At 42.2% G+C, this 26,122-nt stretch overlaps 1 long non-coding RNA gene across 1 annotated transcript in view; it reads right to left on the bottom strand.

Annotated features, from left to right (window-relative positions):
* The window catches only part of LOC311127836, a 48,499-nt gene extending 30,620 nt beyond the window's left edge, over positions 1-17,879 (bottom strand). The window contains exons 1-3 of the long non-coding RNA XR_014613149.1: positions 17,629-17,879; positions 15,161-15,232; positions 13,519-13,555 (exon numbers count right to left, since the gene is read on the bottom strand). This is a non-coding gene — a long non-coding RNA (uncharacterized lncRNA). The remainder of the gene's footprint in view (positions 1-13,518; positions 13,556-15,160; positions 15,233-17,628) is intronic.
* Between the last annotated feature and the right edge of the window lie 8,243 nt (positions 17,880-26,122).

Below are 26,122 nucleotides of genomic sequence, written 5' to 3'. Positions count from 1 at the left end.
ATTGATATCTAATTTCTTGAACAATGCATTAACAAAGACATTTCTGGCTGCAAATACTTGTTTTTGCATCATTACATCTAATACCTTAAGAACACAATTTGCTTTAGTTTAGTTTAACTCTACTAACCTCAGGCAACTCAATGTATTTGTATTGTACACCTCAGTACACTGCAAGGTAAGGTATGAGGTTGAAATGTCAAGATGAGTACAACTCCGACCCAAGGTGAGGTGAGGAAAGAGGAGGGATACTGGGGCTTTAGGGGTTTACAGCTTGATGCTGCAGCTAATTAGGGTTTTTAGTATAATTACCCCAACAGGGTGCTTGGCAGAATAATTACCACAAAGACATTATAGTGGAACATTATCGTGTCCAGGTACAGTAAATATGCCGAGAAACAAGGTGACGACTCTCTCTTCAGTCGGATCTTTACTAAATAAGGTCTTCTACACCCCACATGTGCCAAATCCAACTCTGGAAAATTACAGTGCCCATTTTGTAACAATTGTAGCAATCACTGATAAAAAGCTACTTTCGAAGTTTCAGAATGTAGTAATTGCGCGGTGGATGAATGTTTGGAACTTGGGAACAGATAATGTGTTCTGTCCAGCTGTTCCGATGTGATGTCACAGTGCTCTAGTCATACTGTACAAAACTGGGGAGTTCTGAGCTCTGAACAATCAACATTTTATGTAAGTGACTCAAACTGAACCAATTCAGCTGCCTGCCGTTTCACTCTACTTTATGAAGTAAGTGAATACCTGGCATGGGGTTGTGTGTAGCAGCATTGTGTAGGCGACTCCAGACATATAGTTTAGACCGCATAAATGCCTCAGTGTCTATAATAACACCTGAACTTTTTGGCTGCGACTTCAAACAAACCCTGTGCACTCCGTTTACCCTTACAGACCCTTTCATGTTGCCAGATTCCTCCAAAAAATAATCCTTCCAGCGGTCTGTTAACTGAATGTGTGGTTTCTGAATCTGGTATGGAGTTGTTAAATGCATACTGCTTTCAGATTATCCGCTGGCTAGACGGATGGTGTCCATGTTTAGAATGGAACACCAACCAGACTGGGCATGGGTCAGAGGGCTTAGCAGTGTCCAGTCTGAGGTCTCAAAGGGGAGGGGGAGTTCATTGGGAAACGGGAAAAGATACACGAAGACCAAGTAGAGAAACAGGGGACAGACCACACAGGTAGTGAGATGGACTTTGACCTGAATGCCAAAGGATTGACATAGCCTACTGTACTGTATCTCCACGAATCAGATGTTTAACACTGGTAAGCAAACAGCCATCATTCCTGCCTCTGTTCAGCTCTTAATTTTACATTAAAATCCACAAGAAGAACTGGAACTGGGAATACATTGCAGCTTCTAGCCAATACCAGACAAATCATTCAAATACTGAGTCAAATTTCTTGGTTCATGTTTCTTTTTTCTCCCTCTCCCTCCAGAGCCTGGTTTTTAATCATCCTGATATGATAAAGTCACTTTTAAACAATAATGATCACGGGAGGAGCATCATTTGGGAGTATGTGATCAATCAGCTGCTCATTCAGCTTTAATTCATGTAGATGCACACCTAATACTCATTACAAAGATGCAATTTGCAGCCAGTCAGCCCAGATTAATGGGATACGATCTCTCTCCAGTGTTTCCTCCACACAGTGGCATGCCTTCAGAACGATAGATGGCTTTCATACAGACAACACTCAGTCCAAAATACTCATTTATTCTGAGGACATGTTTATGACAAACTGCTTAGCGGACACCTTATTGATCGGAGAGAGTTTAAAAAAACGATGGGGAGAAGTATAGGAAAGTCAGTGTAGTGGTTAGTTTTCACATTTCAAACTCTATTAGACCGACTTGTAAAACTGCAATGATGTGACAATTAACCATTCTACCTACACAAGTACCTTCAGACGCACTGTTACTGTCTTGAAAACCAAAACACAGCTACAAATAACCAGTACATTTTGGGGACTAACGACGTCACACACTGGATCGATGAGAGCTCCTCATTCATACCCATCCTATCACCAGCAGTATGGAGGAGACTGTAGCAGCATTCTCCTTATCTGACAGCTGAGGCACACATGTTGGGCTAGATGTGTACTGTTGTGTGTGTGTGCATATGTGTGTGTCCTGTTTTCTGTGTGTCTTGTGTGCTGTGTGTGTCCTGTATGTGTGTGAGTCTGTGTCCTGTGTGTGTGTGAGCCTGTGCTGTGTCCTGTGTGTGTGTGTGTGTGTGTGTGTGTGTGTGTGTGTGTGTGTGTGTGTGTGTGTGTGTGTGTGTGTGTGTGTGTGTGTGTGTGTGTGTGTGTGTGTGTGTGTGTGTGTGTGTGTGTGTGTGTGTGTGTGTGTGTGCGCGCGCGCGTGTGTGTGTGTGTGTGCGTGTGTGTGTGTGTGCGTGTGTGTCCTGTGTCCTGTGTGTGTGTGAGCCTGTGAGCCCTCCCTCCCCTGTTTGACAGTACTGCCTACAGTGTGTAATGACATGGACAGGTACAGTGCCTTGCAAAAGTATTCATCCCCCTTGGCGTAATTTAAATTGATTTTTATTTGGATTTCATGTAATGGACAAAAAAAATCAAAACATTATAAAAAAGAAATAAAGGAAAAGTGGTGCGTGCATATGTATTCACCCCCTTTGCTATGAAGACCTAAATAAGATCTGGTGCAACCAATTACATTCAGAAGTCACATAATTAGTTAAATAAAGTCCACCTGTGTGCAATCTAAGTGTCACATGATCTGTCACATGATCTCAGTATATATACACCTGTTCTGAAAGGCCCCAGAGTCTGCAACACCACTAAGCAAGGGGCACCACCAAGCAAGCGACACCATGAAGACCAAGGAGCTTTCCAAGCAGGTCAGGGACAAAGTTGTGGAGAAGTACAGATCAGGGTTGGGTTATAAAAAACATATCAGAAGCTTTGAACATCACACGGAGCACCATTAAATCCATTATTAAAAAATGGAAAGAATATGGCACCACAACAAACCTGCCAAGAGAGAGCCGCCCACCAAAACTCACGGACCAGGCAAGGACGGCATTAATCAGAGAGGCAACAAAGAGACAAAAGATAACCCTGAAGGAGCTGCAAAGCTCCACAGCAGATATTGGAGTATCCAAACATATGGAAGAAGGTACTCTGGTCAGATGAGACTAAAATTGAGCTTTTTGGCCATCAAGGAAAACTCCATGTCTGGCGTAAACCCAACACCTCTCATCACCCCGAGAACACCATCCCCACAGTGAAGCATGGTGGTGGCAGTATCATGCTGTGGTGATGTTTTCCTTCGGAAGGGACTGGGAAACTGGTCAGAATTGAAGGAATGATGGATGGCACTAAATACAGGGAAATTCTTGAGGGAAACCTGTTTAAGTCTTCCAGAGATTTGAGACTGGGACAGAGGTTCACCTTCCAGCAGGAATGGCCTAGTCAAAGCCCAGACCTCAATCCAATTGATAATCTGTGGTATGACTTAAAGATTGCTGTACACCAGCGGAACCCATCCAACTTGAAGGAGGTGGAGCAGTTTTTCCTTGAAGAATGGGCAAAAATCCCAGTGGCTAGATGTGCCAAGCTTATAGAGACATACCCCAAGAGACTTGCAGCTGTAATTGCTGCAAAAGTTGTCTCTACAAAGTATTGACTTTGGGGGGGTAAATAGTTATGCAGGCTCAAGTTTTCTGTTTTTTTGTCTTATTTCTTGTTTGTTTCACAATAAAACATATTTTGAATCTTCAAAGTGGTAGGCATGTTGTGTAAATCAAATGATACAAACCCCCCAAAAATCCATTTTAATTCCAGGTTGTAAGGCAACAAAATAGGAAAAATGCCAAGGGGGGTAAATACTTTCGCAAGCCACTGTACACTTCTGCCTGAGTATGACTTTCGGGAACCGTGAGTGCTGAGAGTTCCACATACCGATGGGCTGAATTCATATCTACCCTACTGATCCTATAACAAAGGAGGGGGCTTGTGTTTTGCCGCCTACCCTCCTCTCCAGCTGGAAGACATGAGGGGATGTTGCCCACACTATTCCCAGTGGGGGTACAGTTGGGTGGCATCTTGACTATGTCAGAGTTTCAGTTAGAAGGTATACAGTAAGGTAAATTATAATCTCCTGTATACCTTTACATTTTACATTTACGTCATTTAGCAGACGCTCTTATCCAGAGCGACTTACAAATTGGTGCATTCACCTTATAGCCAGTGGGATAACCACTTTACAATTTTTATTTTTTATTTTTTATTTTATTTTTTATTTTTTTATTTTTTTTTTGGGGGGGGGGGGGTAGAAGGATTACTTTATCCTATCCCAGGTATTCCTTAAAGAGGTGGGGTTTCAAATGTCTCCGGAAGGTGGTGAGTGACTCCGCTGTCCTGGCGTCATGAGGGAGCTTGTTCCACCATTGGGGTGCCAGAGCAGCGAACAGTTTTGACTGGGCTGAGCGGGAACTATGCTTCCGCAGAGGAAGGGGAGCCAGCAGGCCAGAGGTGGATGAACGCAATGCCCTCGTTTGGGTGTAGGGACTGATCAGAGCCTGAAGGTACGGAGGTGCCGTTCCCCTCACAGCTCCATAGGCAAGCACCATGGTCTTGTAACAGATGAGAGCTTCAACTGGAAGCCAATGGAGTGTGCGGAGGAGCGGGGTGACGTGAGAGAACTTGGGAAGGTTGAACACCAGACGGGCTGCGGCATTCTGGATGAGTTGTAGGGGTTTAATGGCACAGGCAGGGAGCCCAGCCAACAGCGAGTTGCAGTAATCCAGACGGGAGATGACAAGTGCCTGGATTAGGACCTGTGCCGCTTCCTGTGTAAGGCAGGGTCGTACTCTCTGAATGTTGTAGAGCATGAACCTACATGATCGGGTCACCGCCTTGATGTTAGCGGAGAACGACAGGGTGTTGTCCAGGGTCACGCCAAGGCTCTTCGCACTCTGGGAGGAGGACACAACGGAGTTGTCAACCGTGATGGCGAGATCATGGAACGAGCAGTCCTTCCCCGGGAGGAAGAGCAGCTCCGTCTTGCCAAGGTTCAGCTTGAGGTGGTGATCCGTCATCCATACTGATATGTCTGCCAGACATGCAGAGACGCGATTCGCCACCTGGTTATCAGAAGGGGGAAAGGAGAAGATTAGTTGTGTATCGTCAGCGTAGCAATGATAGGAGAGGCCATGTGAGGATATGACAGAGCCAAGTGACTTGGTATATAGCGAGAATAGGAGAGGGCCTAGAACTGAGCCCTGGGGGACACCAGTGGTGAGAGCACGTGGTGCGGAGACAGCTTCTCGCCACGCCACTTGGTAGGAGCGACCGGTCAGGTAGGACGCAATCCAAGAGTGAGCCGCGCCGGAGATGCCCAGCTCGGAGAGGGTGGAGAGGAGGATCTGATGGTTCACAGTATCAAAGGCAGCAGACAGGTCTAGAAGGACAAGAGCAGAGGAGAGAGAGTTAGCTTTAGCAGTGCGGAGAGCCTCCGTGACACAGAGAAGAGCAGTCTCAGTTGAATGACCAGTCTTGAAACCTGACTGGTTTGGATCAAGAAGGTCATTCTGAGAGAGATAGCAAGAGAGTTGGCTAAAGACGGCACGCTCAATAGTTTTGGAAAGAAAAGAAAGAAGGGATACTGGTCTGTAGTTGCTGACATCAGAGGGATAGAGTGTTGGTTTTTTGAGAAGGGGTGCAACTCTCGCTCTCTTGAAGACGGAAGGGACATAGCCAGTGGTCAAGGATGAGTTGATCAGCGAGGTGAGGTAGGGGAGAAGGTCACCGGAGATGGTCTGGAGAAGAGAGGAGGGGATAGGGTCAAGCGGGCAGGTTGTTGGGCGGCCTGCAGTCACAAGTCGCAAGATTCTATCTGGAGAAAGAGGGGAGAAAGAAGTCAAAGCATAGGGTAGGGCAGTGTGAGCAGGACCAGCAGTGTCATTTGACTTAACAAACGAGGATCGGATGTCGTCAACCTTCTTTTCAAAGTGGTTGACGAAGTCATCCACAGAGAGGGAGGGGGGGGGGGGGGGGGGGGGGGGTAGGAGGATTCAGCAGGGAGGAGAATGTGGCAAAGAGCTTCCTAGGGTTAGAGGCAGATGCTTGGAATTTAGAGTGGTAGAAAGTGGCCTTAGCAGCAGAAACAGATGAAGAAAATGTAGAGAGGAGGGAGTGAAAAGATGCCAGGTCCGCAGGGAGTCTAGTTTTCTTCCATTTCCGCTCAGCTGCCCAGAGCTCTGTTCTGTGAGCTCGCAATGAGTCATCAAGCCACGCAGCTGGAGGGGAGGACCGAGCCGGCCGGGAGGATAGGGGACATAGAGAGTCAAAGGATGCAGAAAGGGAGGAGAGGAGGGTTGAGGAGGCAGAATCAGGAGATTGGAGGGAGAAGGATTGAGCATAGGGAAGAGATGATAGGATGGAAGAGGAGAGAGTAGCGGGAGAGAGAGAGCGAAGGTTGCGGCGGCGCATTACCATCTGTGTAGGGGCAGAGTGAGTAGTGTTGGAGGAGAGCGAGAGAGAAAAGGATACAAAGTAGTGGTCGGAGACTTGGAGGGGAGTTGCAGTGAGATTAGTAGAAGAACAGCATCTAGTAAAGATGAGGTCAAGCGTATTGCCTGCCTTGTGAGTAGGGGGGGACGGTGAGAGGGTGAGGTCAAAAGAGGAGAGGAGTGGAAAGAAGGAGGCAGAGAGAAATGAGTCAAATGTAGACGTAGGGAGGTTGAAATCCCCCAGAACTGTGAGGGGTGAGCCATCCTCAGGAAAGAAACTTATCAAGGCGTCAAGCTCATTGATGAACTCTCCAAGGGAACCTGGAGGGCGATAGATGACAAGGATATTAAGCTTAAATGGGCTAGTGACTGTGACAGCATGGAATTCAAATGAGGAGATAGACAGATGGGTTAGGGGAAAAATTGAGAATGTCCACTTGGGAGAGATGAGGATTCCTGTGCCACCACCCCGCTGACCAGATGCTCTCGGGGTATGCGAGAACACATGGTCAGACGAGGAGAGAGCAGTAGGAGTAGCAGTGTTTTCAGTGGTAATCCATGTTTCCGTCAGCGCCAAGAAGTCGAGGGACTGGAGGGTAGCATAGGCTGGGATGAACTCTGCCTTGTTGGCAGCAGAACGGCAGTTCCAGAGGCTGCCTGAGACCTGGAACTCCAGGTGGGTGGTGCGTGCAGGGACCACCAGGTTAGAGAGGCAGCAGCCACGCGGTGTGAGGCGTTTGTGTAGCCTGTGCGGAGAGGAGAGAACAGGGATAGGCAGAGGCATAGTTGACAGGCTGCAGCAAATGGCTACAATAATGCAGAGGAGATCGGAATGAAATGAACTAAACATCTGGGAAAGGAGAGAGCGGGGCCTCCCTCACCACAACTCCCAAATATAACTCTCCCAACTTCCACCTCAGAAACTATAATTGTTTCACTGAAACACCCAAATATAACTCTTCCAACTTCCACTTTAGAAATTATAATTGTTGTAAACTACAGCAGTTCAATGTTTCTAGGAATAGACTCTAACTTACTTTATTCAGCTAGCTAACTTGGTACAGTATTCTTCCATGAAAACCGCCCAGGGCACCGTATCCTATGACGCCATAGCTAACTAGCATGCTAGCATCCAATAACACACGGTTTAGCACCAATACTTGGTTACAACAAACTACCAATAGTGTGTTAACACACCAAACAGATAATTCGTGTCCGTGTCTAGTTCCTTTCATAACGCAGCAATAATTAAACGTTGGCTAGCTAGCACAAAGTCAGTCATGCTAGCTACACAAGTGGACTACACATCTCGAATGTTCAGAAAGGGAAGCTTTATGTTGCAAAATTCTCATTGACTAAAATTATATTGTATTTAGCTGCTACAGTACTGCTAGCTGGTAGTGTTGGCTAGCTAGCAATGGCTGTGGTGTTGACTTTGTTTGAAAAACGGCGTCGCTGCGAACGAATGTAGCTGGCTAAAATTATATTGTATTTAGTTGCTACAGTACTGCTAGCTGGTAGTGTTGGCTAGCTAGCAATGGCTGCGGTGTTGACTTTGTTTGAAAAACGGCGTCGCTGCGAACGAATGTAGCTGGCTAGCTAACCTCGATAGTTTCTCTATACTACACCTTTATCTTTGATACAAATACAACTATGTAGCTTGCTAACATTACACTAATCAAATCGTTCCATTGTAATGTAATGTGTCATATTACCTGCGGAGCGAAGTACAGCATGACTACTCACCTCGCCTGCCGCCTGCCGCTTTGAAACAAGTATATTTTTTATTAAACATTGTTTATTAAATATAAGATATAAAATAATTATTCATTCATTAAAATATGTGTTCATTCAAGCATAAGTAATCATTTCATAACAATACACGAATTTAAAATAAATCATACTTTTAAGTGTTAATGCCAAATCCTGTCTTTCTTTCCATATTACTGCAAGGGAAACATAAGGCTTACATAAACATTAAAAACAAGTACAGGACACAGAAGAGAGATTGAGAGCTTGACAAGAGACAGACAAGGATGGCGACCAAGAGAGAGAGAGAGCAAGAGAGAGGCAGGGGTGAGGAAGCAGAGAGTGGGAACTGAGGCAGGATGAACTGTGCAGTCAGGCAAGCAGGCCCACTCTGGCGGCCTGGAGAACATCTATAAGCTGTGCATTTTAATAGAGACATTTTTAGTCCCTAATAGTCATTTTCCTTGTGATGTGCAGCTTTGATTTCACTCTTATAAACCAAGGCTCTTGGCGTAGCTGAGAAGGGTATTACTGAGACAGGAGAATGTCCTCTAGAGCTTCAGGTAGCTCCAGGAGGTACAGTGGAGGAGGTATAGTAGAGAGACTGGAGGGAGACTCTGTGGCACAGCGCTCATAGTGGGCAGGAACAGGCGTGGCCAGTCCAGCCTCGGCTCTCCATAGGCCCTCCCCTCCCCTCTGCAGCCCAGCCCAACAGTCCGTTTTCTGAGCATTAATTGGGTTTGGTGCTGGAATCCCCTTCTCACGGAGCACGTAGCTAGGCTCGCTCACACCCAACCAGCCAGGCATCCAGTCAGCCAGGCAGGCAGCCGTAAAGACAAGCGTGTTTAGCAGCAACAATTATGATAATTGCTGGGGAGCACTCAGCTGAGGGAATAAGCAGATCTGATTAAGGGCCCTTCTGCATGATCAAATATTAATCTGATGTGTCTTCACCCCGACCTGCCTGGAACATAAGAGGCTCTTATGGTCTTATGCATTAACAGATTTAGCACAGGCTGAACTCATAGCACCTAATAATATTGAACATGCAAGTCAGAGGCAGTAAAGAGATCTTCCAGGAACTGAATCTACTTACAATAAACAGCAGAGTAAAAATAGCACTGGAAAATAATGAGGATAAGCTTTATATGACAGTTCAATTATTTTAAACTAGCTATGACAGTAAATACCTATTAAATCAGATTCCCAGAACCACCTGTTGGATTCTGTACAGCTAGTTTGGCTAAACCTTTTACTGAACAATACGTCCTAAAAGGTCCCTGTTTAATCATATCCCCACGCAGGTGCTGCCCTCTGCAACACTCATAGTTCATGGCCTAGGTTGTATGCTCTTGCTGCTTATCCTCCTGGATAAGAGACAAGAATAAGACTTAGCTACACACAATTCATGTACCTCATAGAATTTTAATACACATTAATGACAAGATTAATTCTATAGAAATAATGTATTTCTTTTTTTTTCATGATTCATTATCAGCAGCGTCATCAAAGCATGACACAGAAAGAAGAAGAAGAACCATTGAGTGTTCTAAAGACATTTCAATGTATTGTCACCTGATTACAATGCAAGTGGCGTGTTTCAGTCAGCATCCACAATTCTCAACATTCGTGCATCACATCAAACAGGATAATAACCAAACAGGATAATAACAAAGCATTCATGTAAAACATCCAGATTTGACATGCACACGATAAATCTACAGTATTGTAACACAGATTCGTTCCCTAATAATTACTGAGCACATCAGTACGACACCAGCATTTAAGTTTCTGTTAGCAATTCGAGAGCTTGGGACTATAAGGTTCTATTTGCAAAAAAAGATGGTTCTGAGATAATTGGCTTTAAAGTGCCGAACCCTCATTGGTTTAAAATTGTCAGCGATTTTTATCTTGTATTCTTTAGAACTTAACATGAATTGGGTTTTTGGAGTATTATATAGGTAGAGAACATTGAACAGAACAATGCTATGTCAGTAATACACATTTTACAAAAAGCAGATATAACCTTATAGTCCCAAACTTTCGAAAAATGGATGGTCAATAACACAGATTAGTTCCCTAATAATTACTGAGCACATCATGGTGTACGACAATAGCATTTAGGTTTCTGTTAGCAATAATGGATGGTCAGTCACTAACGTTTTTAGTTGGAGTTGCTATCTGGCTTCATTTATTTCTATGCTATTCTCTTGCCCTCATGCCCCGTCAGAGTTTTAAAGGCTATGCATGGAATAGGCTAAATCCAGTCTGCTCTAATGCTAGACAGCGACCGACCAGCAGCTAAAGCAGATTAGGATGATATTAAATCAACACAAATGCCTGGCATTTAACAACACAAAAAAGCTTGAAAGAATCATAGGATTATATCTCTGGATTATTATAACTCCTCTCCCCCTTGTAGCTCAGAGACAACATGGGGGAGACCAGCAGATTAACTAATCTACTTTAATCTACAAAGCATATTTAAGTCAATATAGATTTTGTAAATAAGAAAGATAAGGCTTTTTCAACACATATAATCTTAATTCAAAACATATTGTTTGCTCTGTTGATCATCAGAACAACAGATGTCCCTGACCTCGTCATACATGGGATAAACATGCTTTAACCAATGGCCTCATATGACTCTGCTAGACAGTACATGTAATGTAATGCACCACTGAACACATGCCAACCACGGGATGAGCCAAATACAATCTCCTGCTTATCATCAATACATAAATCTATCTCTAGTTTGGATCTGCGAATGACATTTGAAAGTTCTCGTAGAACAGAAACACAAAATGGGTCTGGCGAAAACAAAATGTTAAAGTTAAAGGGATAATTCACACAAATTACAAAATGACATATTGGTTTCCTTACCCTGTAAGCAGTCTATGGACAAGGTATGACAGCAATCCATGCTTTGGTTTAGTTTCCCCGGCACTACTTCCACATTCTAATGTTTTAGCATTTGTGGCACGAAACCCATTCAAGTCATGGGACCAATTTTAGCATTTTCCGCGCATCATTTTCAAAACCTCTATAAGTGACTTTGTTAAGTTTCACAATCAATTGTATATAATTTCGGATGATTTGGACATGATGTGCGAAAAATGCTAACATCGTTCCAATTACTAAAACGTTAGCATGTGGAAACAGTGCCAGGGAAACTAAATCAAACATGGATTGCTGTCATAACTTGACCATAGACTGCTTGCATGGTAAGGAAACCAATGTATAATTTTGTAATTTCAGTTAACTATTTATTTAACTATATACATATACACAACTATATATGTATGCATAGGATGAGGACTCTCTGCTCTCTGCTAGAACTCGTTGATTACCCCACTATATATATATATATACAGTACCAGTCAAAAGTTTGGACACACCTACTCATTCCAGGGTTTTTCTTTATTTTTACTATTTTTTACATTGTAGAATAATAGTGAAGACATCAAAACTATGAAATAACACATATGGAATCATGTAGTAACCAAAAAAGTGTTAAACAAATAAAAATATATTTTATATTTGAGTTTCTTCAAAGTAGCCACCTTTTGCCTTGATGACAGCTTTGTACACTCTTGACATTCTCTCAACTAGCTTCACGAGGAATGCTTTTCCAACAGTCTTGAAGGAGTTCCCACATATGCTGAGCACTTGTTGCCTGCATTTCCTTCACTCTGCAGTCCAAACCATCTCAATTGGGTTGAGGTCGGGTGATTGTGTAGGCCAGGTCATCTGATGCAACACTCCATCACTCTTGTTGATCAAATAGCCCTTACACAGCCTGGAGGTGTCTTTTGGGTCATTGTCCTGTTGAAAAACAAATGATAGTCCCACTAAGCGCAAACCAGATGGGATGGTGTATCGCTGCAGAATGCTGTGGTTAAGTGTGCCTTGAATTCTTTATAAATCACTGACAGTGTCACCAGCAAAGCACCCCCATACCATCACACCTCCTTCTCCATGCTTCGCGGTTCACTCTGCGTCTCACAAAGACACGGCGGTTGGAAACAAAAATCTCAAATTTGGACTCATCAGACCAAAGGACAGATTTCCACTGGTCTAATGTCCATTGCTCAAGTTTCTTGGTCCAAGCGAGTCTCTTCTTCTTATTGGTGTCGTTCAGTAGTGGTTTCTTTGCAGCAATTCGACCATGAAGGCCTGATTCACGCAGTCTCCTCTGAACAGTTGATGTTGAGATGTGTCTGTTACTTGAACTCTGTTAAGCATTTATTTGGGCTGCAATCTGAGGTGCAGTTAACTCTAATGAACTTATCCTCTGCAGCAGAGGTAACTCTGGGTCTTCCTTTCCTGTGGCGGTCCTCATGAGAGCCAGTTTCATCATAGCGCTTGATGGTTTCTGCGAATGCATTTGAAGAAACTTTCAAAGTCCTTGAAAATGTCCAGATTGACTGATCTTCATGTCTTAAAGTAATGATGGACTGTCATTTCTCTTTGCTTATTTGAGCTGTTCTTTCCATAATATTGACTTGGTCTTTTACCAAATAGGGCTATCTTCTGTAAACCACACATACCTTGTCACAACACAACTGATTGTCTCAAACGCATTAAGAATGAAAGAAATTCCACAAATTAACTTTTAACAAGGCACACCTGTTAATTGAAATGCATTCCAGGTGACTACCTCATGAAGCTGGTTGAGAGAATGCCAAGAGTGTGCAAAGCTGTCATCAAGGCAATGGGTGGTTACTTTGAAGAATCTCAAATATAAAATATATTTTGATTTGTTTATTACTTTTTTGGTTACTACATGATTCCATATGTGTTATTTCATAGTTTTGATGTCTTCACTGTTATTCTACAATGTAGAAAAAGTCAAAATTAAGAAAAACCCTGGAATGAGTAGGTGTGTCCAAACTTTTCACTGGTACTGTATGTTTCTCAGAAAATATAGGTTGTGAAATAGAATCAAGTTTTTGTCCACATTGAACCCAAGTGATAAATCCTAGTGATTTGGTCAGCAACTCATTGATTACCCCACTATAATGTTATTGCAGAGCCAAAGGGAACCCAAAGAAGTTACATTTACATTTTGATTTGATTGTATTTGACAAATCATATTACTCATATTGTTGTTGTTGGGTTTTTTTTAACACTTGTGATACCGTACTATGCAATCCAATGAAATCATAGATTTGTTTACAAATGCCACTTTTCTTTCTCAGAGAGAGAATGATCCTGACTAATATGTGATTAGCCCAGATGCTTGTGTTGCGTTGGAATAAAAAGTAATGTAACTCACCGGTAGTTATTTCAGTAAAACTTGGCTGCCAGAGGTACTGAAACACAATATGACCACAGTGAGAGAATGCATGTAAATACAGTCGTAAACAGGCCAGGAATATTGCCCCGACTTTGAGAAGCAGCCATATACAAACAAGTCTGAAAATGTGAAACAGACTAGAGCAATGAAAGGCCGCCACACCATATTATTTTCAAAATAAAGTTGCAAGGTAGAGAGACCCTCGATTTTAAGTGGCATTCCGACTGAAATGTTAGAAACCAGATTTATTTACTACAATAAATATGGCAAGCATATATTTTATTTTTAGATGTTATTTGCTATGGTTCAACAAACACTAAATTCAGGACTTTTAAAATAGTACAATAACTGTCTATTTCTGTTTGACTTTCATCTAATGGTATGGCTACAATATATCATGCAATTGATATGTAAAGGTTTAGTCAATTGGGATACAAGGTTAGAAATAAATAACATTTATTCTTTGCAAACTGTTGACACTTTCCTGCACATCTCATTATTATCCGTGGTTGTCCAATTTCCTTTACAAACGTCAGCACAAAACTAAGCAGACTTTGTGTTGTTAGCTTTTTTTCAGTTCAATAATATAATATTTAAAATAAATAAAAAGCAAATTGGGAACAGCTAAAATGAAATAAAACTGCCAGAGACAGCCAGTGCTAATGTGCATTTTCCAACTACTTTGTGAAAGACTAAACGTAGCAGTGTGCCTATGGACTCCTTGGGTGTGATTCTCTTTGGGAGGGGTGTTCACTACTAGACAGGTGCTCTACCTGTGCTCTGCTGTATCAGCAAGGTGTAACACAGCACTTCCCCCACTCCATCTACTCTGCTCTGCAGAACACTACCCTGGTCACTGTTCTGTAAATACTGGATCTACAGAGCTCCACTCCACAGGACCATGCAACACCACTCAACACAACTCACATAACAAAGCCAACTAGAAACCATGGGGCAGTGTCCTGTCTCACAGCAGCACCCTGGGGTGAGGAGGAACTAACTCATTACAACCCCATGCCTAGATAGAATATACTGGTACACACACACACACACACACACACACACACACACACACACACACACACACACACACACACAAGCAAGCATTAGCACACTTATTCTAACAACAGTGTGGGCGTCTACACACACAGACACACTGACTGACACAAAAACAAACTGACATCCACTCTTGTCATGTCTGAATAATTTGATTCCAAGGTTGGTGATTGTCAAATATGTGTATGTTCAGTTCAACCCTTAAATATTGATTCTATATTTATAGTGAAATACAAAACAATGAATACATATGAATGTAATGTGTATTGTCAATGTCATTTATCTTTTTGTTAATGTCATACTTTAAATATTATTTTCACTCCTATTCAGTCTAATCCACATCCATGCATTATATAAATATGCATTATTCTGTTTATCTACAATTAACTGTATAATAAACACTCACAATACGAGTAAAATAATTATAAACACCTCTATAAAGTTAACATGCTGTTCATATTCTAGGATGTTCTCTATTCTATTCTATGGAACGTGCACCCCCGAAAAACCATATTGACATGAAATTGGGAGAATGAGGTAATGTATTTGTCCAGAGAAAACAGACCATTATTCTTGTCCTTTGGGCAGAGAGAGCAGGGCCTTCTACTGTCAGTCTGCGGTCATTCCCCTGCCCAATCTAAACACAGAAATGGGAGACCAGATTGAGTATTTTTACGACACGCTGCATGCACCCTGACGCCACCGACTGACTGACTGACCAGTGTGAGTGTTAGTGACCACAGTTTATCTGCCTGGATGTGAGAGAGGAGGGGGAGTACTCCTCACTGACCACCCCAGCCAGAGTGACCATATCAGGGTTGGTGAAACACATTCTGTCGAGCCAAGCTGAACTAATTGTGTAGACAGAGAGACATACAGACCACCTCTCATCCTCTCCACTATGTCTCTCGCTGCGTCCTGTCCTACAATTGGATTATTGAACTCCCTGTCCCTTCCAATTCTAGACAGCTCCCATAGATTTAATATGCCAGTGGAATTTGGTATATGAGTTAATTTAGATGTAAACCTCATGACATGTGGCTTGTGACATCCTGTCTGTCTGTAGAAACAGAGTCATTAACTCTTTGTGTGCTCATTAATGCCTGTCTGTTTAAGCAGAGCTGAGCAAAGCTGAGCTGGCCGAAAATAAAACAGATAAAGCAGGTATCCTTGCTTAAATTTTTTCTTTGATATCATATTTCATATGATAGTAGGTGTATCAGTAGAGAAATATAGAGGCACATGACTGCTCTTCAGAGCCCCACCCTGCAATGGCAGAATCTGAACTCTAAACAGCATTAGCATAAATCATGAGGATTTATTTCACAGCCTAATCCAAATCTGCTTTATTTTAATCTTCATAATCCTATGTTTAATAATTATATTAACAGATAAATCAAGTACTGTTAACTGATGAATCGAATACAAAACAGCAACCCAAATCCACAGCAGAAACTTGGTGACAATAATCTTGTTATGCATAGACAGACAGGACAGTAGATCAGTGTACTCCTAGATGTAACCTAGATCTGAAGTAGCTACTGAGGAAAGCCAAGCCAATCAAAGTATGTCACGGGAGGTGTACTGTACATACAAATACTGTGATGTTTTGTTTCCACAGTCTAACATGTAATCATCGCACTCATCAGCAGCACTCTGACATGGATACTGTAATTCTGCTGGAGAGAGGAAAGTCTGCCTTTCGATAACTTAGAGAATGTGTTTATCATATTTTTCTTGATTAAACAAATAGAAAACCATATGTCCTGTGTTATTGTGAATTTGATATTTCCATATTTTTTTACACAGCAATTATACTAAAATGGCCTATATTTCCTTAACTTATTAACATATCTTGAGTGGTAAACTAACAATATTATTGATGTATGATTGTTAATTTCATACTTATACATTTACAATAACATTTACAATAAAATATTACTCTTTTACACTTATATTTACCTGAAAATATAAAGAATACGTAAATAAACGTACTTAATCAAGTTACTGTACAACAGGGATATATATGTGAAGATCTTCAAATGATGATACAGTAACTGTAACATACGTAACAGTTACATAAGTTGAATCACTTATTTTCTTTGCAGAACCCCCTTTCAATGGAACATACACAATGAAATATAAATGTATCAATTTCAATTCAAGTACATTTGAAAATACTTTTGAATCGAATATTCACAACTTTAAAAGTATATTTGTTATTATTGATATTATTATTGCAACAACAACAACTATTTCCTAATATCACCAATTAAACAGCATTTTTACTATTACTATTATTAGCTTTAACATTACTTCCAGTGGTATGCACATGGAGTCTGGCCAGGCAGGTGCATGCAGCTAGCCCACAGTATGGTATCAGGTATCCCCTTGGCCTTTCCCATTTGTCATGCTGAATGAGTGGTCTGCCTGACTGCACTTTCTCATTCCATTTCCTCCCAGGCTGCACTGAGGCCCTACCACCCACTGTACCGCTGTCATTTCTTCAACCCCCTTCCATTCACATCAAGTGTGAGCAATAATGCTCTTTCACATTCCTGTTCTCAATGGCTTACACGCTATGCCCTCTCTGCTCTGCACTGAACAGACCTACCTCACCCTTACAGGGTACAGACAAATTACTCTACAAGAAAATTGAAACTGTGTCACAACAATTTAAAACAGACATAAAAGTCATACAAGTAAGGATATAACAAATGTAACTTAATTATTTTATGAAAATAGCAAATATTTCAACAATTAACATAAATTAAAAATAAGATATAATTGATAATATGATTATTACAATACTATGTTAAATATTTCACAACATGACAAATCCTAGCTAAACAGCATCTATGTTCCATCTGACAACAAGGCCCAGTGGCTGATGGCCTGATGCAGTCACAGTCCATCTTCAGCTTAATCACTAACCCTTAATCTGAGCAACCAGCATGCTCTCCTCTCTCCTCAGCCCAGACACCTCTCTTCTGTGTGCTTATAAAAATGTAAGTCAGTGCTGCTCTTACTTACATCCATAATGCCACTCAGCCCAGCCGCTCTACAGAGCTCTGATCTTTAGCCCATGCAGAACATCCTACTAGCTACGTTCCGTTCCATCAGAGTAAGCCCCTACACAGAGCCACACACAGCCCACCGGCAGGCACCCTCTCTGTAACTGGAACAGAAAACATTATCTGAACAGAGTAAAAAAAAAAAGAACACAGCAGAGTGAAAGTAGTGTAATCACAGAACACCCTGAGCTCAACCAATAAAGAAACCTTCCTTTTTTCATCCTTTTTTCCTACTAAAGAAAACCAGGAAATCTCCACTTATTTCAACAAACATTTGCTTCAACACAGGAACTATGCCGGACTCCTTTTTTTTAATAAATAAAGCGTGCGGTGTGTGTGTGAGCGGGAGCGCAGGAGAGAGCGGATGCAGCATGTGTTGTCTTGTTCATCCTCTTGTAGGGTGATTGTTAAGAGACTGCAGCTCCATCTGCTGGTAATCCAAGGGTCAGCAAAGAGGGGAAGGAAGAGAGCGAGCCAAACAGAGAGAGAGGAAAAGAGAGCACAGCGAGAGGTAAACTAAGGGAGGGAGAGAATGAGTCAGCTACTATATCACAGTCCCAACACCTACAGCATCCCATCACAAATCCTAAACATCCCTCTTCCGAGGTGTATCTGGGAAAAACCCCTGACCTGACACGACACATATTCATATTTCAAGCCTTCACAGCACAGCTCCGCAGAGTTTCACAGCTCCACACACCCAGCTGGCAACAAGTATGCCTGGGACATAAACAATATTTTCTGCCTTGCCCTCATTTCCCTTCGGAGGATCCAGTTGGACGTCTAATAATGAGTTAATCAGGCTGATTGCACATTCATCACTGTGATCTGTTTCTTGTTTTAACTGAAGAGGGGAAGCGTGTTTTACTTGGGAAATGAAATATTTAGCGACCTGTTCCTGTGCCCTCAGACTGGACAGAGAGAGAGAGAAAGCCTACAGCTGAGTAAACAGCAGCAGGACCAGACCGTGGTTGAGTGGACATGTACCCAAGCCTCCTCCCAAGCCTCCTCCCAAGCCTCCCAACCTCCCCTCCAGCTCTCAGCCTCCTCCAAATATCCCCCTGGCTCCTCAGCCCAAAAACCATTAGGTGTGTTACCTTGGAGAGAGGGTCATAGCACAAAATGAAAATAGAGTGGAGGATGACAAATTAATGTGTGTAATTCAGCTGTTCCCCTTTTACTGTTCTACATCAATTAGCAGAATAGGCAATTAAGATGAAGTGCTGTGTCGCACGCATAATTGCATTAAATATGCTGTTAATATGTCCATTGTTATAATTTCCGAGATAGGAGAACATAAATTGTGAACAAGGTAAATTACTCAAACGGCTTGTCTCCCGTTCATTCATACTATAGTTTCACTAGCATCGCAGCTCTAATGTGCAAAGAGTTCACTGAAAGTGCTAGCAGCCTACACATGTTGATTTTCTAGCTAATTAGTTATGGAAAAATATGGCACATAAACCTGGGTGCTCTGTTAGAGGCATAATCAGACTTGGTTCCAGCTGTGCCTGTAACTCCTGAGATTGATCCACTAGGCTTTAAAGCTGCAGCATCCAATATATAGTATACACTGATTTACTACTGAATCTACCCGGCAAGTACAAATGTAAAGCCACGCCACTGCCTCATGCTGCACACAGTTATAGGTTGGCTAATACTGCAGTAGGCAACCAGAGCCTCTCAGTGTACTAAAGACATTTAGAGAGAATGATTAGGAGATTCCTCTGTAGCCAGCTCTCCTCTGTAAACCCTCACCCCATGTAAGCACACCACAGTTATTGGACCTTGAGGAGAATTAGCTAAAGGATAGTTCTCCATGCTTTACTGTGGCTCCGAACTGACAACATCAAAGGCTGGTATGAAGACCACTAACTAGACCAGCGGGCTGGAGAGAAATGTTGGGAAAATGAAACCAATCAATGTTGAGAGGAACTGGGGGAATTATGTAAATATCTATATTCATCATGGGGGAGTTGTCTAAGTAGTCCGCTTTAATTTTCTCTCAGTAATATCCAAAAAGGAGCAAGATTAGATCACCTTTGAGATTTGAAAAGATTTTTAAGCACAGATCAAACGATACAAGGATTACCGACTCAAGACAAATGGGGCTTTTTATGATGTTGTAATTGGGAAAACATGTAAGAGATATTGAAACATATTAATCCTGAGGTTGACTACTGCTGACTTTTACTCTCACAAACATGACAACTGTGAAAAGAAGATAGCTATCATAGCTAACTGGAACACCATACTAAAGAGTCTAAAGAGCTTGCACCTAAAACGTGTTCAGTGTCAAAACACATGAATGCATGCCTCAGAAATCTCCTGTGTATGTGTAATGAGAAAACACAACATTTTCTCAGCCATATGTTCGCAGTGTCACCTTTGCTAAATATACTTAAAGCATTTATGCCCATTAATAAGGTGTGAGAGACTCCTGAGGGCAGATTGAATACAGTAGAATGTCGAGGTGGTAAATACAACATTAGTAGTCAAGTATTTTTTTCCTTAGAGACTACAGCACCTATTTAAATGCATATTTCTTTCCCCTGATGATATTGAAGTCATTGTTCTTTTGTTTAGTGAAGAAAACATCCATCCAAAGAAGCATCCATCCCTCAAATTGAAGACCCAGGAGTTCAAACTAAAAATCGAGTATGATTGACATTTCCTCATCTTCCTTAGCTTCTGCTTGCTATTAGAAGACTCAGGATAGATAGATCAAGATAGATTGGTTGTGTCTAATCACGGTCTATTGAAGTTTCCCTCCCAGACCCTTTTCAAATGACCAGCAGTCAGCACTAATGCGCCCATATTGTTTCTATAAGTGTGAATTGATTTATATTACTGCAAAGCATCCCAAGACATTGAGAGAGAACCATTGGAACCCAATACCAATTATACATGTTTGTTTCTGGGGAAACGGCCACTCAGGACACTGGATCAATTGGGGGACATCAAAGGTCAGAGCAATACATTTCTGCTGAAAAGTTAGCAATAGCTAATAGCGTACCATTAAGCAGTTTCTCTGCTGAAAAGGTATCATGCCATCAAGCAGCTTCCCTGCTGCAAAGTTAGCGATAGCGTGCCATCAAGCAGTTCTTCTGCTGAATAGTTAGCAATAAAATGTCATCAAGCAGCTCTGCACTGAAAGGAGTCTGTTTGATCTGTTCACATCTCTTCAGTAGAGGAGAAGCAGAGACGCCGTGCAGGGATCTGCCTCACAGAGCCTACGAGGGATGTTTCTTCGGGTACATGATCCGTACCTGCTCTCTACCATGTCTCCGTATCTGCACATAGGGTCACAAATCCATGCACACTATGGGTGAGGTAAAGGTGGAGGGCACCCACACTGTACTGTAAATAAACAAATATAATATCAGAGGTATGCAGCATTAAAACAAACCTCTGCTGCGTGCCATGTCCAGGGCTGAAGGCTCTGAAGGCAGGCTGAATGGAAGGCTTTGAGATGAAGCTTCTCTGGTCTCTGCATGTGTACGTGCGTGTCCATAAAGGCCTCCACACCTCTACTAACTGTGGGAGTCCCTGGCTGTTACCCTCCCCACGAGGCGGGAGCCATCGATTTTCATATGCAGAGAGAGGATTTCCTTCTGCAAGCTTGCTTTATAGATTGTTGCTTTTTATTTATTTTTTCCTTTTACTGCTTGAGTCTCTAAGGAGTATTTGAATCTATATTCATTTCCTCTCTGGCAGTTATGCGGCTGGGTATGAACTGCACTATTTCACTTTTAATCTGTCAGTAATTTAGTAATGTGTAAACTAATTATGCACCGATATTTATGTAATTGGTTCTGGGAGCTGTAAAGAAAAATCAATGTGTTTGCAGGAGAATGCATTAAATTGAATTGAGTTATTATAATCATGTGTCAAGTGCTGATTATGTTATGAAACTAAAAAGTAGATCTCAGCCACAGGTCAATAACAGCAGGCTCCTGACTCCATAAAATCTATGCTGCTCCATTCGATAATGTGGAAGGAGGGAGAGAAGCTCTTCCTCCATCCACCCACCCACCCATCTCCAGTGTATTTGCTAGGGTGGCAGCTTTAATACATTTCCCCAGCAGATCAGTCATAACCCTGTGTCTGGAGCGTGGGCAGTATTGATATTGTTTCACATAAAAAGCTGTCCTGAAGTCTTGATCTGCCTCTCAGGGTTAGCCAGACTCATGACATCAGGGAAATTAGCCCTCAAACACTGACAGACGGACAGATTCAGGCCGGTTTACAGGTCAGACAGGCTCCCATAGACAGATCACAGCCTCCCTCCCTTGTCTGACTATATTGTTTCTCACCGCCTGTCTGTATACCAAATCTCTATTATGGGAAAAACATCATCTTTGTCAGAGACAATGATCAAAACAGTGGAATGATAGAGAGATCAGAGAGGAGGCATATTGTGATTGACTCTGCTGCATCGTATGAGATATTCGGTGTGTTTGAACCACCACCACAATTGGCATGAAACATTATCCGCAACTCGATCAATATAGAACAACAGCCAATCAAAGTGCTTAAGGCATTATCCCTGAGGGGATACGAGAGAGAGGGGAGAGAGCGAGAGCGAGAGGCGAGCGAGAGAGAGAGAGAGAGAGAGAGAGAGAGAGAGAGAGAGAGAGAGAGAGAGAGAGAGAGAGAGAGAGAGAGAGAGAGAGAGAGCGCAAGAGAGAGAAAAAAAGAGAATCTGCTGAACACAATTCGATGATAGGAAGAACACATTAACTATGTTGTCTATTCTGAATTTGAATGAATGATTAAGGCCTTAGGACACAGAGGGAGGGTTGGTATAGTCTCTTCACACACAGCTTGAAGCACTCACTAGTAGACTTTCTCCACTGTTACCAGGACCATGATACAGGGCTGAGGCTCCTTCAGTAATACTCTACACGTGGACTAGGGAAGAGGCACTGAAACCACACAGGCACACTAACAAAACAGCTGATTCCACCAGGGGTCTTGGAAAGCATAGCAGACTATGGCAGGTTGGACCTAAGAAAAATATATCCTGCTGCATGAACTGTATACTAACTACAGTTCACAACCCCTACTAATATAGTCCCCTGTAGCTCACTTGGTAGAGCATGGAGCTTGCAATGCCATGGTTGTGGATTCGTTTCCCACGGGTGGCCAGTATGAAAATGTATGCACTCACTAACTGTAAGTCGCTCTGGATAAGAGCGTCTGCTAAATGACTAAAATGTAAATGTAATATTCTACAGACACACACAATAGATTGTCCTTTATCCCAGTCCTCACATCAAACCTCAAAACCAAAAAAAAAGTATATTTCCAGAGCTCTTTGTATGATAATTGGGAAACAAGTTGTTATAAACAGATATAAAACATGGCAAAGCAAGAGTTTATACAATTTTAAATTATTTCCCCTTAACCCTTCCCCATTATTTTGTTGTTTGACGAGACTGGCACAGGATCCTACAAGGGATGGAGTCACAGCATAGGCCTGTGTTAGCTAGCAGCCTAGCGCTAACAGTCTCTGGTAACCATTATAGCTGTCAAGGTTTATGATTGATAGCCTTTGTTTACAGTGTTTTAAAAGAGAGACAGATTTCAAAACATCATTTCCCTGCTTACATAAATAACTAGGCTTAAATTGAACGCTATTATGCATTATGTAGTCGCCCCAAAAGGTTCAATAATCAAACAACAATAACAGTTTCCATCTTTACCATGAAATTATGTCAATTTTAACTATCCACTCATATATCTTAACTTGACAGGTTTCAGCCAGCTGTGACGATTACGGACATAAATACTGTACTTATGTCTGACTGTACGTACTCATCAAGGGAGTGGTTTGGATTGCCTCATAGGAGATTGATTAAAATGGCACATCTTGAAAACAAATAAGTATGCACTTTTAATTACTAAGCATTACTACATACATAAACTAAAGAAAACATTTTCATTTTAGATTGAAGTTTGATTTGAAATGAGGAAAATTTAATTTAGCATGAAAACGAAACATTACATGGGAATGTATCCGGATTTTGATTATGATTGAAAGGCAAGCGTTCATGAGAAATGTTTAACTGCATTTCTAAAACATTAAACAAACTAAAATTACCAGATTTATAAACACTTTTTATTTTCTAAGAACAAAGCCAGACATTTGTAAACAGTAGTCTGCCTCTCTGTCTGATAATTTTCAGATATGTCTAGCTAGCCTGTGACATGAGAGTCAATGAGATTCGATTGAAGCTTGTATTCCACAGAGGAGGCATTAAGATGAGACTACATTCTATACTGTGAACGAGGAGTGTATATTCATCTCATGGCTCCTACCATAGATATTTACAATAGCTGCCACAGCAAACTTCTCTCTCATTCTATCTCTCTCCCTCTCAAAAGGCTTCTTTGTTCTTTTGCTTATGACTCTGTCTGCCAAACACACCACTTATGGGACTTTTCATTAATTATAGATGCATTTTCCTCCTTGTTCAACCTTCGTTTACTCAAAGAAGACAGGACAAGAAGAGAGAATGGTCCTTTCTCTGCATCTTTTTACAAATCCATACCCCGATATCATTATTTAGGCAAACATGACATATAGCTAATGCACATAGGGCCCATCTGCTTTGATGAATGGCTATAATGAACTTGTCTTCTTCTCGAGGAAAAGAACAATGGCTATTTTCTGATCCGAGCAGCTTAGTATTGGCAACTTAAAAATCCACCCTGTGTGGATAAGACAGGGGATGTCTTTGACAGTGGTTACCACAATGATCACCTGTGTCCTGCTGAGGGTCTGATCTGTGGGTTAGCCAGCCCAGTACTACTGAGAAACTACATGCTCTCCCTCCCTCCCAAATCACTCTAAACCTCTCTCCTGTTTAACAAATTGCCTCTTCTACAGATTCCTTGTCTGGGGAGGCTTGATCAGGCTTTGAAGTCTACAGGTCAGCACAGGGCTAGTTATTTGAAGTCACTGCTGACTGAGGTTCGATTGGGCAGATTTTCTCTGGCATAGGCACAGGGCTGGCACACCAAACAAGATGAGGCACACATGTAGTCCATGATTAGCTTGTGATATAGGTTCCTCGGATGTTCAAAAAGGTCCTCCTAACTTCAACTGAGAATGTATTTTAAAATGAGACAAAATTAAAGATTTGGTAGATGATACAAGATCCACGTAAAATTGTTTACGACCTATATAAATATCACATTACATAAAAATAAGCATTTGGATCAACTACACATGATAAGACTTTTGTTTTGTTTTGTCTCGAGACCTCACACTAGCTCATGTTTTCATATCTTACAATGACACATCTGCTGTGGCCACCATCTAGGCTAACTTTGCCCTGCGGGCTGGTTGGTTGGGTTGGCCACTTAACTTACTCTCTCCCCGGTTGCCGGGAAGGGAAGGTAGCGTTCAGTAGACCCTGGTGAATGATTCTCTCATGGCAGAATAGGTCATGCAGCAGTGATTCTAGAGAGCTAAGGTCACAGTCAGATGATGAGGCTAATTAATCTTGGTTTGCACTCTTGCTCGTAAATGATCTCCTTCCATAATTATGCCACACCCTTTCTCAACCCCTCACCACCCCACCCTATCCCACTCTCATCCCGCAACCCCCTCTACCCCTGCCGCAACACTCCCAAACCACCATGCGTGGCAAATAAACTTAATATTTGAGAAGAGAGAGAGAGAAAAGCTGTTTGGAAGCACCTCGTCCTGTCTGTCTCTGACAGCTGTTTATGACACAGTGAGATGGAGAGGAGACGGCAGACGGCTGCACCTTCCCTTCACACCAGCCTGACCCCCCCCCCCCCTCTCTCTCTCGTCTACAACATGTTCATCCTCCTCACACCACATCCATTTCAGCTAGCAGGAAGTCAGAGAAAAGGGAAGGAGGGAAAAATAATAATTAAGTGACTCATTAATTCCACATAATCACTCTTTCTGACACATGTTTCCGACACTTCCTCTGAGCTAAGCTCAACCCTGTTACCAAGCTGAGGCCAGAGAGAGAGACACTGGCACAGCTAGTGTGTAACAGCCTCAAATGGGGGTGCGTTACACTAGAGAAGAGACAGACAGACAGACAGACAGACAGACAGACAGACAGACAGACAGACAGACAGACAGACAGACAGACAGACAGACAGACAGACAGACAGACAGACAGACAGACAGACAGACAGACAGACAGATTGTAAGCCTGAGAGAGTGAGACACTGGCGCAGCTACCATGTAACAGCCTCAAAGGAGGGTGGTTAAATAGGAGATGAGACTGCAGAGACAGACAGACAGAATGACAGACAGACACAGAGACAGTGAAAGCGACAGAGACAGACAGAGTGTGAGCTGGGGCCTTGGAGACCTAGCATGCAAAAGCCTCATAGGGGGGTGCGTTACATTTGAGAAGATATTGCAGAGGCAGAGGTGGAGAGAGGAGACAGACAGAGAG

The sequence above is a fragment of the Coregonus lavaretus genome (genome assembly GCF_964263955.1).
Source record: "Coregonus lavaretus genome assembly, chromosome: 4".
Taxonomy (NCBI): domain Eukaryota; kingdom Metazoa; phylum Chordata; class Actinopteri; order Salmoniformes; family Salmonidae; genus Coregonus; species Coregonus lavaretus.
This window is presented reverse-complemented; position numbering and strand designations above follow the sequence as displayed.